The sequence below is a fragment of the Aethalodelphis obliquidens genome, unplaced genomic scaffold (assembly GCF_003676395.1).
Source record: "Aethalodelphis obliquidens isolate GAN/ISIS:26980383/991018 unplaced genomic scaffold, ASM367639v1 scaffold34, whole genome shotgun sequence".
NCBI classification, from domain to species: Eukaryota; Metazoa; Chordata; class Mammalia; order Artiodactyla; family Delphinidae; genus Aethalodelphis; species Aethalodelphis obliquidens.
Window position 1 is genome coordinate 6,530,220 of NW_020837978.1, and position 13,671 is coordinate 6,543,890.

Here is a 13,671-nt window from a genome sequence, read left to right on the forward strand (position 1 = left end):
CCTTGCTGTACCACAGCTGCACCCCTTTCGCAGAAGACCACCTGAGAGCGCTTTCTGGGAGCAACTTTGCATTGTGCGTTAAACAAAACGTGCCATCTACTGCTGCAGTGTGCGAAACAAAGGGCCTCTTGGAAATTAAGCCTGGGATCCACAACCAAGAGGTGCGGGTTCTAACATCACAATGCTGTCTTGTCGTCCAGGGCCTGGGCTGTATCACATGAAGGACCTGCCGAGCATCACTTACAGTGATCCAGGAAGTTGGAAAGAAAAACACAATCTACTCCTCTGGCCAACAGAGCTTTTAATAGGCCAGCCTTTCATTAAGTGAATTCCTAAATGTTGACCAAATTCTTTTAGACAGAGGCAGCTAATGGCCGAGGGTGCATGTGATGCACTTGCTGGTACGTGGACTCTGATTTAAAAAAAAAGAAAAGAAAAGAAAAGAGAAGAAAAGATCTCCTTCAGGCTGCTTTCCCAGAGCGCTCACATGTCGGGAGTGGGGCTGGGCAGGAACTTTTCTCCAGTGGTTTCTTTCATGTCCCAAGAAGGGTGGTCATGTGTTTTAGTTTAGCTGATACATTCCAATAAAATGATTTTCAAAGAGACAGGACAAATAATAGGCGTTTTACATATGGTGGCCGTGCATGTCACATGGAGCTAATTTTCTCATACACAATATATTTGTGATTCCACAAGCTGGTTATAATTCACTTAAGGTTCCTTTTTATTTAATTTTCGCTAATAAACTAATGAAATGGCCCGGTGAAGTCTTTATGGTCAATAGAATTTGGGTGAGTGACTTAGACTACGTTTCCTTTAGGATATTAAAGATATATCCTTACCCTCCCAACTTTTTTCCTCTCACAAAGCTCAGGCAAAAGAAAGCATCTCAAGTCTGGATAGCATTATTATACTAAAAGAAATAATTCTTGATGTCAAGATTTTAAAAGAAAAAATCAGCTTTAATTTATTTTTCTTGTGTACAAATATAATTATTAGCAAATGGTTTTCTTTAACTCATGGTGCCAATGGCAGTTATCAGCTGCCATTTGTCTACTCTAAAACACTGAAAGAACTTGCATTAGAAAGAAGAAGTCACTAGCAAGGAAGATTAATTGGGAACTTAAAGAATGACCTGCCCAGCATCAATAGAAGGGTCATAATGCATCAACTGTCCATTACGTAGAAATTGTCTTTATGCAAAAGAGCTAAATAATTTAGCTTGTTTTGTTGTTTGTTTTCCAGTTGCTAATCAAACAAAATCTAAAGGTGGAGTTTTGGAACATTTTCATCAGATCCATAACACTGTACCTTATAATGCAGAGTAGTTTTCACCTCCTATATACTCCTAAGAGGTGACTCAGCCCACCTCCCTCTGAATGATGTGACCAAATGTCAAATGAAGAAACCGGGCATTCTTCCTGATGCAAACAAATATGTTTGAGGGATATGATACAATTATTAACCAGCGGTGGTACAACTCAAAGATGTGCTAATGGGCAAAGAGGGCTTCTCAGCATCACAGAAAATGCAGCCCAATTAGTCAGGGTCCAAATGCACGATGTCAGCATTGCTGAAGGCTACAGAGAGAGGCAGAGCGGTGAGGGTATCACAGTCTGAGGCCCTCTGTCTCTCTGGAAGGTTGAGGCTTACATCCTTAGTCAAGCAAAGGAGCAACCAGGTCTACTGAAACACTGACTCATCTGCGACTTATTACGATTCCTAAGTTTGGGGTAAAGCATTTCCTAGAGGGAGACATTCAATGATTACCTATTCTATACTACTTGTATAATATGATTTGCTGAGTACAGTGTACTTATTATCTACCAGTTTTCAGAGAACTGTGTAAATAGTAAGCTCAATAAACCATACAAAGTCTACTAATCTAGAGAAAGCTCAGGATAAAACAAAAGTGAGAAAGTGACTAATTTCTTTCATCCCTGTCCTGTTGGCGGCAGGTCCTCCCTTACGCTCTCTTTCTCTTTCAGTTTTTAGGATCAATAGGACTTCTTAGGTAAACACAATGAAACTTTAAGAATGTAGTACTCTGTTCAAGAGACAGATTTGAGAATGACTCTGCTGCCCACTAACTCTGTGATTTTTAGACAGGCCCTATCTATTGCCATTTCTTCGCCTGCAAGATGGAGTTTGGGCTAAATGAAGTTTAATGTCACTTCGTGCTCTGAATTTCTTCAATTCTTCTATTATGTTACCATAAGCTTTGGAATCATGACAAATCATAGTTTCTTTCAATTTCACATCTATTCTGCAGAAGTCAGTGGGGAAGAGTGAATCAGGGTGGTGGGTGCGTGGGTGCGGTTATTACACTGGAAGTCACCTTCCCTGTCATGTGAACGGAGCCCTGGATACAAATCACTGTTATGTCACCAGGTATCCATGCTTGCCAAAAACTTTCAGTGAACGACACAATCACTTTTATTGATAGTATTTATTGAAACATTTGTTTTTTATCTTACGTTAGTGACAGTGATGAATATGAGGTATTATTAGTTAATTTAATGTTATTTGGGAAGCTTTGCCATTTTGTCCAGTATCTTTCCCAACTGTCATTCTTTAGCAATACCTAGGGAAGCCATTTAATTCGTGCATTTGCTACACTGTGAAGACTAAAGCTACCTCAATAACGGATTTAAAGTATCAGTCCTGTTCACCATGATCAAAAATCATAGAACGAACAGAGCGTTCAAACTGGTCTTTCCAGCTCAATTTGGGCACATCTTTTTCTGTGTAATTCTAACAACATAAGCACGAAAATCCTGTTTTTAATAGACAAAAGTGAGAGGGCTTTTTCTAAAGAAATAGAGTGATTATTAAGCATATCAGACAACTGAAATCTAGGAAAATATCTTAAAAATACCCACATACCACAACAGAATAAGATGATGTCTTTAGAATTTAGATACCTAAACTCTAGTATTGGGTTTTTCATTTATTGCTATATAACCTGGAATAAAAAATTTGAATTCTTAGTTTATTGATTAGCAGTGAATATCAAATGGGAGAATTTACATGAAAGTACTTTGAAAATTACCACCCACTGTACAAAGGAAGGCACTGTATTGTGATATAAATGGATATTCATGATAATGATAAAATTATGCTGAAAAGGATACTTATTAATTAGGAAAAAAATTTATCCCCAAGGGTATTTTACTCATCGTATCTTTATCCATTTAGGCTACTAAAGAGAGAAATAGAGCAGTTTTTACACTGTGTTCCCTTTGCAAGACTGTACTCATAGTGCCTTCCTTAAACTATTGTTGGAATCACAGGTGGACCCAGACCACCTATTTAGATTTGGTCAAACCCACCATCTTTAAAGGGAAGTAACTCAAGGAGAATGGCCTCTTAAGGTTGGGTTTATAGCAAAGCCTTTCTGGCAAAGGATGGTTAATGCATTTAGTCTGATCCAAGTGCAGTCAATTTGTTCATTTTTAAACAACAATCTGCTACCTTGTGATGGCATCTGGCATAATCAATTTTTCATAATAAATTGACATGTCTTTGATACATGCAGTTTTTAACATATTGCTTGTGTTATGTGGTATTTTATACAGTACAATTGGTTCGTTATTATAATTTTTCTTAACCTCTGTGGAGACTTCTTTCTTAGAGAAAAAAATTCTGGTACAAAACAAATTTTATTTTCTGGCAAAACTGGGGGAAAATTTAAGTTTGGTAGTGTTGCAAAATTGGGAAAGATTTTGTGGTTATACTTTGAGGTTTAATGTAAGACTTTAGAAAGAAGTGAAACAGTTTTCATGGCTGAAAAATATAATGTACCGCATGAGTAAAATTGATGTTCTATTGTGAAGATTAATTTTGGGGGGAAAGAAAAATGTTTCGGCCAATTTTAGGAAAAGATATAGCCACTGGTGAAGATGTAAAAATAAATATGCCACAGCTGTGAAGAGATACTGTTATTTCACGATGAGGAGAATTGGGGCAGAATTACACATTGGTAAAATTGCCCCATATTGTGTGGAGATTAAGTTGGAGAAATTCTACTTTGTTCTATCACTAACTAGTGAACCACATCTTTCAATGTGCCAGACTACCTCTGTGGAATAAGTTTTTCACTTCTTGGAAGTTACCTGAGTTCTTTTAGACCAGATAGTGTGCATAGTTAAGCTTCGTTAAAATTGTTACCAGTGCTATATACACAGTTAATATTCAAGAAATACTTTATTAGACTAATAAAAATGCATTAAATAGCTTTCCATTGGCTTCAACAAGGTCAGATTTGGCCTGAACAAATCTACCTAGTACTTATTAGGAGGGGCTAAGCTCTGAGTCCAAAAATGCAGATTGGCTCTCTGTCTCCATCACATTTTCTATGTTGATTTCACCTAATACTATGCAAACAAGAGCCCAGAGGTGGGACTGCTGTCCTTCATTTTCACCCTAGAGACCACTGGGAAGCCTAATGGTTACAACATGACAGGACTATTGTGGGCAACTGTGAGGTCCTATAAACACCTTTACATTTAGAAATCTAGAAGGCATCCCATAAATGAATATGTCCAGTTCTATTCAAGAGTGTGTGGCTTGTTATTATCCAGCAGACTCAAGTAGGCTTTGAGTAAGGTGGTATAGTATTATGTTTATTTTCCCTTTAGAATCTGTATTTCATTGAGAAATTGCTTAGCCTAAAAGTTATCTATAATGTTCTATAAGGATTAAATGAAATGTATCAAAATAGTATTGAAAATTATAACATTTTAAAATATAGCTGTTATGATTATAAAGATTCTTGGACACTTGTAAGAAATAACCACAATACTATAATAATCCTCTAAATTTATGAGTCAGCTAAAGTTGAAGAAAGTGTCAGTTTAGGGAGGTATTTAATTTTAACTGGCTGGGATTTTCCTAAAATACTTTGAGTAGGGGAGACAATCTATTTTATTCTTAATCTATTTTGATAAAAAATATAATATAAACAAACTATAAAATGAAAGTAATTTGCTATTTATCCTCATTTAATTCAGATTAATAAATCTAAGTATATAGGGATTCATCACTTTCTTCCATTTTCCCAAAATTCTTTAAGGCATTCTAAACAGTATTTTAGGCAATTGTGGGTAATTGATCAGGTCCCAACTATCCTTTACAGACTGGCATGACCTAGATTAGCTATACGAATACATCAGATTGATAATAATTATAACTTTTTATCCACTTTGTCACAAGCAATCACAGCCTCCCAAAATTTTTCCTGATTTCTTTACAGAATATCTATATAAATAAATACATTTTTTGCTTTATCAAAACAGGTACTCTTTCTAAAGAAAGCAGTATGAAAGCAGTATAAAACCTTACCTTAACTGAGTTGAACACACACACAGTATGCAAATCTGCATCTAAGAATTTAGCTACAATCTTCTCAAAATATTTTGTTACTCACATACAGCTTATTTCTAGAGAACATCGTGTTAGCCTTAAGTATTCTCTGTCATAGTGTACATTTGAATACAGCAATCTATTTTAAATAAGTATCTTTTACAAGAGAAAAGTAAAGTAAAAAGATATTCAAGTCGGTAATTTTATCTACATTTTGATTATGCTTGTTTTTATACCTCGCCTGCGGGGCAGGATCCTTGGTTAACTAGAAGGTCAAGATGTTCAATTCCACCTAACCTTGAATGGCTGCTTTTTTTTAACATGTTATTTTTTTTTTTTAGAGCAGCTTTGTGTTCACAGAGCAATGAAAGGGAGGCAGAGATCTCCCGTGTTAAGATGTTTTTTTAGAGCAGTTTTGTGTTCACAGAGCAATGAAAAGGAGGCAGAGATCTCCTGTGTACCTTGTACCTCCACACATGCTCAGCATCCTCCACCAGCAACATCCCCACAAGAGTGGTGCATGTCTTACAATGCAAGAGCCTACAGTGAATCATAATTATCACCCAGTCTGTAGCTGACCTTAGGGTTCACCCTTGAAGTTGTACATTCTATGAGTCTGGACAAATATATAGTGCCATGCACCCATCATTACATTACCACACTGAGTACCTACAGAGTATTTTCACTGCCCTGAAAAACCTCTGTGCTCTGCCTAGTCATCTCTCCTCCTGCCGCCCAAGCCCTGTTCACTAATGATCTTTTTACTGTCTTCATGGTCCTGTGTTTTCCAGAATGTCATACGGTTGGAATCATATAGTATGTAGCCTTTTCAGATTTTCTTTCACTTAGTAAAATGCATTTAGGTTGACTCTATATCTTTTCATGGCTTGATAGCTCATTTCTTTTTAGCACTGTATAATATTCCATTGCATGTACCACCGCTTATTTATTCAGTAACCTACTGAAGGCCATATGGTTGCTTCCAGGTTTTGGCAATTATGCATAAAGTTGCTATAGACATCTGCATGCAGGATTTGTGTCAGTGTAAGTTTTCAACTCCTTTGGGTAAATACCAAGGAGTGTGATTGCTGGACTGCATAGTAAGACTATGTTTAGCTTTGTAAGGAAGCACCGTCCTCCCAAGGGGCCGCACCATTCTGCATCCTCTCCGACAGGGAAGGAGAGTTCCTGCTGCTCCACTTCCTCACCAGCATTTGATACTATCAGCGTTCTGGATTTGGGCCATTCTAAGAGTGTGTAGTGTTTTCTGATTGCTGCTTTAATTTCTGTTGCCCTGATGACGTATGATGTGGAACACCTTTTCATATAAGCATATGGTATCTGTTCAGGTCTTTGGCCCATTTTTCAATCAGGTTGGTTGTTTTCATAATGTTGAGTTTTGAATGACTGCTTTTTAAAATCATTCTTGCCATGTTTACATTGCATTCGGGGGATTTAGGAAAAATCTTTACCAATATGCATTTTGGGAAATTCAAAGCCCTAGGCATATGTCTGTTTGTTCGTTGTCTGACATGAATGAAGGACTTACGCAGTTTTTGCATGTCTAAAGTAGAATGAGGTTTTCTGTCTTCACTTTCTTTGATCCACAGATGCAAATTCATCAAGGAAAGGACATTATTGGGGAAGAGAGATGTAGGAAAACCTTGTGTACTCATGTCTGAATTTAGCCTATCTTTCACAGAAAGTCTCATAATTTATGCATTTACTACAGAACCTCACAGTGCATAAAAGGCCCCCTACAGAAAGAAGGTAATCTTGCCCAGACGATACAAGGCTATAAGGAAATGTGCCAGTCTTTTTGTGCCAAGATACCTTAAGTGTGCTTACCTCCTACAGGATACAGCGTAGAACCCTAACAGGTTTCAGGCATCAACACTGGCTCAGTTATTTTCTAAGTTACCATTTCATAATATAGGGAAAAGAGCAATCAGGTCCATGTGAGTTACAATCATAATGAACATGCTTGACAGTCGCGTATTGTCAGGTATATTTTTTTTCCTGAAGGGGCATCAAGCATATTATGTGTCCCTGGTTCCAAGGCTGGATCCATCCCAGGTAAATGGAAAAGTGGATCCGTTTACACTTGTGAACTCCCACTTACCATCTCTCCTAGCCCTTTATCTCCTCAGAACCTTTCTCCCTTCAGATACTTAATGAAATCAGTGCCTCCTGACAATTCTAGTTGTCTGGACATTCTGGAAAGGATGTCACATTCTGGAAAGGATGTCACATTCTGGGTCTATAATTCCCAACTGCCAATAAATTCAGCCCCAGAGCCAGTATTGCAGAAAGGAATTTGGGACACCTATGAAGCCAGCCCAATCCTTATCTAGGGGTAAAGCAATAGCAAGTTAATTAGCACAATGGCTGTCAAACACTCCCCCAAAATTCTCTAACTCAGGATGCTCAGCTCAATCACTGGCCTCAATTAACTTGTTCTGTATCAGCCATGGAGGCCTCAAAACACCAGTTACGAAGTGTCCTATCTGCAGTGCAGTAATCAGCATTGCATCGGACCCTTCCAGTCTCCGCTGAGGATCTCTAGCTCCTAAGGAGTTACTTAGAATCCCTTTGAGTCTCAATATGTGCATGAATGCAGCACTTTTAGGAAAAAAGATAACATAGATTTACACATTGGTGACTTTGAAATAAAACTGGAGTAAATATACAACAAAAATAAACTTAAAAATTCAATTTCTTTATAAATGTTCATGAATCCCAGATATTTTCAGAAAATCATTTTCAGGGACAAGGAAATGTTTTTAATTATATCTTTAATTTCCTTTTAATTTATCCAAGCAATATGTACACACTTGAAAATAAAAAGCCCTGCTAACAGCTTCTATTTCTATTTCTCTCCCCCAAGAGATAACTGCTGTTATCAATTTGGCATATATACTCTTAGTCTTTTAGCATAACGTGTCACAAATAAGATCAAACAATTTTCACTGTTTTTTTCTTTCAACCTAAGATCTGTACAGAACATTCAACATGAAACCTTTATGCACTCAGTATTTTCAAACATAAAGCTAGTAGTCTACATGTATAGTGATGATATCTCTGAGTCTTTCAAATGGCATACTTAAAGTAGAGAAGTAAAAGAAAAGGGCAGTCGAGGCTAGTTATTAAGTTGGAACAGTTTATATTCTTAATAACTTTGAGAGGTTAGGCAGTGTCAGATTTTAACGGAATATCTAGCAACCCCTCAGTGTCTGTTTCCTTCTCTATTTGCATAAGCAATTGACAGCTCATTAAGAGCTCATTAGGAAACAGTGAAGACCCTGTGATCAGGGGAAACAAAAAATAAAAAGGAGCAGTGCTGAGAAGGAAATCTTCATTTGTGAGTGTCCTCAATATTTCACAAGAATTTGAAATACATCTGTGATATCTAATGGTGAAGGCGGTAAGCTATTTATATACTTATAAAACACAAAAGGATAATAATATTCCCGTTTGTTATATCTTAGTCTTCTTGCCTTAATAAGAAAAGATGATATAGGTGATAGAATTCGTAACTATAATTTTATCATGAATAAAAAATTCCACATTCCCAAAATGAGTGTTTCTTTCCTTCTTTTCTTTTCCCCCCATTTTATCTATGTCTCTATCATCTATCTATCCTTAAATTCTAGCTGGTTATATCTTAGAGAAATCAAATAATTTTATTGTTTAAGAATAGTCTATATGTGGAAAAAAACTGACTATGCTTCTTCCTGGTAAAACATGTTCAGAATATAAATTTGTTCTTTTTTACTTGCTAATACTCTCTGGACCCCAACAAAGTAGACAAAAATCGGATCTCCTCTGAATAAATGTTTGCCTGATACTTCTAAATCTCCAGATACCAAAAACCTATTGCAAAATGAAAGGCAAATGCACACGAGTGTGCTTGCTATTCTTTTGCCTTTGTATTGCATTTTGTAAAACGCATGAATGCAAAGTACTTTTAAACACTCAGGAATCAATACAAAGGAAGCAGTGGGAACACATTTAGTCCTGTTTTATTCCATTTCAGGGCTGCCAAGTTTTGCTTGACCAGATGTTGCCGAGTTTCAAAGTCAGATCTGTTCATCCCCTGGTTGTCAGCTAAAGGGTGTTTCACTAATAAACATTAAGACCTTCTATTATTATTTCTTTTTGCATATTCATATTTTATGAAATAGTTCCATTTTAGAGAGAAAGAGAGAGAGAGAGAAGGAACTAATCTTTTTTATGTGGTCCATCCTCTTCGCCATCTATGTTGCTTTATTGCCTTTTGGAAGAAAAAAAAGTGAGCGCTGCAGTCTATATTTAAGGCCATTCTTTATTGGGGTATGTCTGAATGCCCAATTTGATCTCAATGGCATGTCCTTTGTAATATAAAATAAAACATGGTGCTCAAGAAAAGTAACGACATATACATCCAGGCCCTTTCATAGCAGTTGGTAAAGCTTAAGCCTCGCCTCTCTGTGTGGCTGTTCCCCCTTCTCTTTTTCTTTCAGTCTGACAAGCAGCCATTGTCCCCTTGGTGAGATCTGCAATATTACTTTGACCCCAGCCCATCAATCTGCCTCAATTGGATAATGATCTGTAATCACTTTCTTTCAGGGGAGTCTATAAATTTGCCAAGGTCCCGTTCTTTTCTGAAGGACTCCTTATGTTCACTCCCATTTGTGCAAATGCACCCTCTTTTACAGGCTAAATAGCCATGCCCATGTCCATTCTGTGAAGAGGCACCGGGCGGGTCTCTGTTGATTTTCCATGCTCTCCTCTCTTAAAAAGGACTAAGTCTGACATGCCGGGACGCAGTGGGGGGCGGCCAAGCCAGGCCACATCACAGGCAGCCGCTTGCTTTTCTCATTAAGGCTGACCCATCATTAGGTCACTTTGTGCCATCCTGGTAATCAATGAGCTTAATGTTTAGTGGAAAAAAAAAAAAAGATATAAGGAAAGGAGCTTGGAGGTGGAAGGGGAAAGGGAAATGGTAGAAAGAACAGAGAAATCCCCCACTTCTAAGTCACAGTCATATAATTTGCTAGCAAAATGTAAAAAAAACCCCTCAAATATCATTATTTGATATCTCACATAACCCCTTCCAGTTCTGCTTGTTTTCCACAAATCATAAAATTTCTTAGACCCTACTTTTCCCCAGTGGCCTCCAGTCTTCTCAATAAGGACAAAAGTCTCTGTAATTGAGGCTACGCCTACATTTGCTGGGAAACCATGTGGTAAAGACAAAAGCGGTCAAAGTTCACGAGCATTCGGGTGATTTTCGAGTGTTTGGAAGATCTGGTCCAACATTATATGCATCCAAATAGATTTGTGACCACGGCCAAATGGAACAAAGGAACAACCAGAAAGGAGACACCCAGAAGAAAATAGTTTAAATTGCTCCTACATTAGGGGTGATAAAAGGCTTTTGGGTTATCTTATTTCCAACACAAAGAGAAAGAGTGTTGCTATGCACAGGGAAAGGCATGAGAATAAACACATTTCAATCACAAGTATGAATGAACAGAGCTTGACAAGCTGTAAGATTCTGCCCTTTAGACGACATGTATTGGTGGTAACAATGATTTTCAAGAAGATGGAACTTCTTTCCAAATCTCTGTGTCTAAATAGTTTATAGTAAACCAATGATGCATTTGTTATTAGGTTTGGGGAGAATAGTTTAGGAAAACAATAAAGAACATCACAAGACTTTTCAAGGGACACCAGATTAAAAAACAAACAATTTAAAAAATATGGATTTTGCATCACCCTATAGGAAAAAAAATGTATTTTGTCACATTCCTGCACTTATTTTGCCTTTACAAACATGTAAAGATTGATTTATAACATATATACACAGAAAGTACATTAAACATAAATGTAGGTTGTAGTGAATAATTATAAAACAAACACTCATGTAACCATCACACTGGTTAAGGCATGGACATTTGTGATTGAAATACTAGAGGCAGGGTTTAAAGAGAAAAACTAACTCTTTCCAGCCAGTGGGGGCCTATCATGAATCATAGATTACATGAGGCCTGATGAAACCCTTAGAGGTCACAGAGTCCACATGACCTTGTCAGGAAAGAGGAGTCTAACGCCAAAAGTGGTTACATGGCTAATGTAGGGTGTCATGGCCAGCAGGGGCTGATCCAAGGCTGCATCCCTGGCTGTCCAACTACTTTGCCAATGTTTATTCCAACTCATCAAGGGCCTCTGATGCGGAAATCTATAAAATGTTTCGGTGACACAAAATCCTTGTTTGTGTGCTTATAAATAAGTCTCTGTGCTTAAGTGTTGCCATCATATACTGAAGGAAAACCAACTCATTCAGTATCGCCATTGAGTTCATTCTACCAGTGGAATCACACACCCTGGGAAAAAAATTACTTTAAATACGGAGGAAAAATATTTGTTTTGTTTATAAAATGGTCATGCATAAAACGGTCTAACAATTCCAAGTACTGAAGCCAGAGACATACTTAAGAAATTTCACTGTTACCAATTGCCAGTGAATAGTGTTGTGTTGCTCCAGCTACAGGCCATTATTATTCAAATTATAAAACGGGTCATGAATGTCTAATTGCAATTCAGCTTTTTTCCACTGTGATTCTCTAGCTAAAAGGTAATTAAGGAGTTATGAGAACTATAAAATACGCCACATATAACAGTACACACATTTTGTACAACTATTTTTTCCCCAAAAAAGTAAACTATTTCTCAGGCTTTGTTGTTCATTGGCTGGAAAAGTACAGGGTTAGTAAAAGTTAAAAAAAAAAAAATTCCCAAAAAATTATTGACAAAGGAACTATTGACTTAGAAAATGATCAGAAATTTTGTAGTCCCCTGGGTACAAGACTAATATTTTTCTTTATCTTGTTGGTAAAGATGATAACTATTTTCATCAAAGCTTCCTTAGGTACAAATAACAATGATCTCCATCATTTTATAGAAGAGGAAACTGAGGCTCAGAGAGATTGTTCCTTGTACAAGGTCATTTAGCTGGTAAATATCTGGATTAGAATTTGAACCTAGGTCAACCTGACTCAAAGGCATATATATTTTCTACTATCTGCTGTACCTCTCCTTATTAAATTTAATTCAATATTAACTTGTTTCAAATATACAAGATAAATATATATCCAAAATTAAAAATTATTGTATGTTTTCTTTATTCAGTTATAGACACTATGGAAACAAAGATGATACAAGGGAACCTTTGTCTGAAAAATAACTTCCTGGTTTTCTCTTTTTCACCTAACAAAGCTTCATCAGAGGCTCTCTAATATTTTAAGCATATCTATTATTCTAAATAGTTGTTAATTTATTACTTAGTTTCTCATAATCTCTTCCACAAAACTCTTTAGTAAACTGAAAAGTATGTGATTAGAGGCCATGCTTTGTATTTCTTGTTCATCCCTCTGAAAGGTAGATTTCAACCCCAGTCATATTTTGTTACGTATGTAACTCCATGTTTTTACGCTTTTTTAAACCTCAAACAATTGGCTAGATGCCCTGCGTAGCAGACTGCTATAAATGTTTATATTTTATCTGTAAACTCTTTCATCATGGTTCTATCTGTTCAAATATCTCTTCCAATCTTTCTATTGCTCTCCAGAGTTACTCTAGACAATTGTTGGGTCTGATCATTTCTTGAACCTTGAAATGGTTTTCTTTTCTATCAAGAAGCAAAGTTCCCTCCTTTTCCAATTTAAGCTAACACAGAACAATTCAAAAAATTTCTTGCTTTATGCATACTTGCCTTATCTTTTTTAAAAGCACTTTTACACAATTATGTCATTTGTCCTCACCTTTCTCTTTTGGCCATTTGCATATTCTTTTGCTTGTTTGTTTCAGCGTCCAATGTGGTTTTTATGGAACATCCTGTGTAACACAGCTTTCAGTAATCACTTTGAGTTTTCCAAATTATAGCAGCTTAACTGTACTGAAGGGCTGGTTTGTTTTTATTTTTTTGTTGTTGGGGGGTTTTCTTCTTGATACATTCAGAGAGAATATTGGCACTGAATGAAATTAGAGATGATCTCATCCCCCCACACCAATCATTTTGTTCCCATAAAAAATCAAGAAAACAAACAACCCAATCAAAAAATGAGCAGAATATCTAAAAAGACATTTCTCCAAAGAAGACATACACATGGCCAAAAAGCACATGGAAAGATGCTCAACATCACTAATTATTAAAGAAATGCAAATCAATACTACAGTGAGGTATTACCTCACACCAGTCAGAATGGCCAACACCTAAAAGTCTACAAATAATAAATGCTGGAGAGGGTGTGGAGAAAAGGGAAC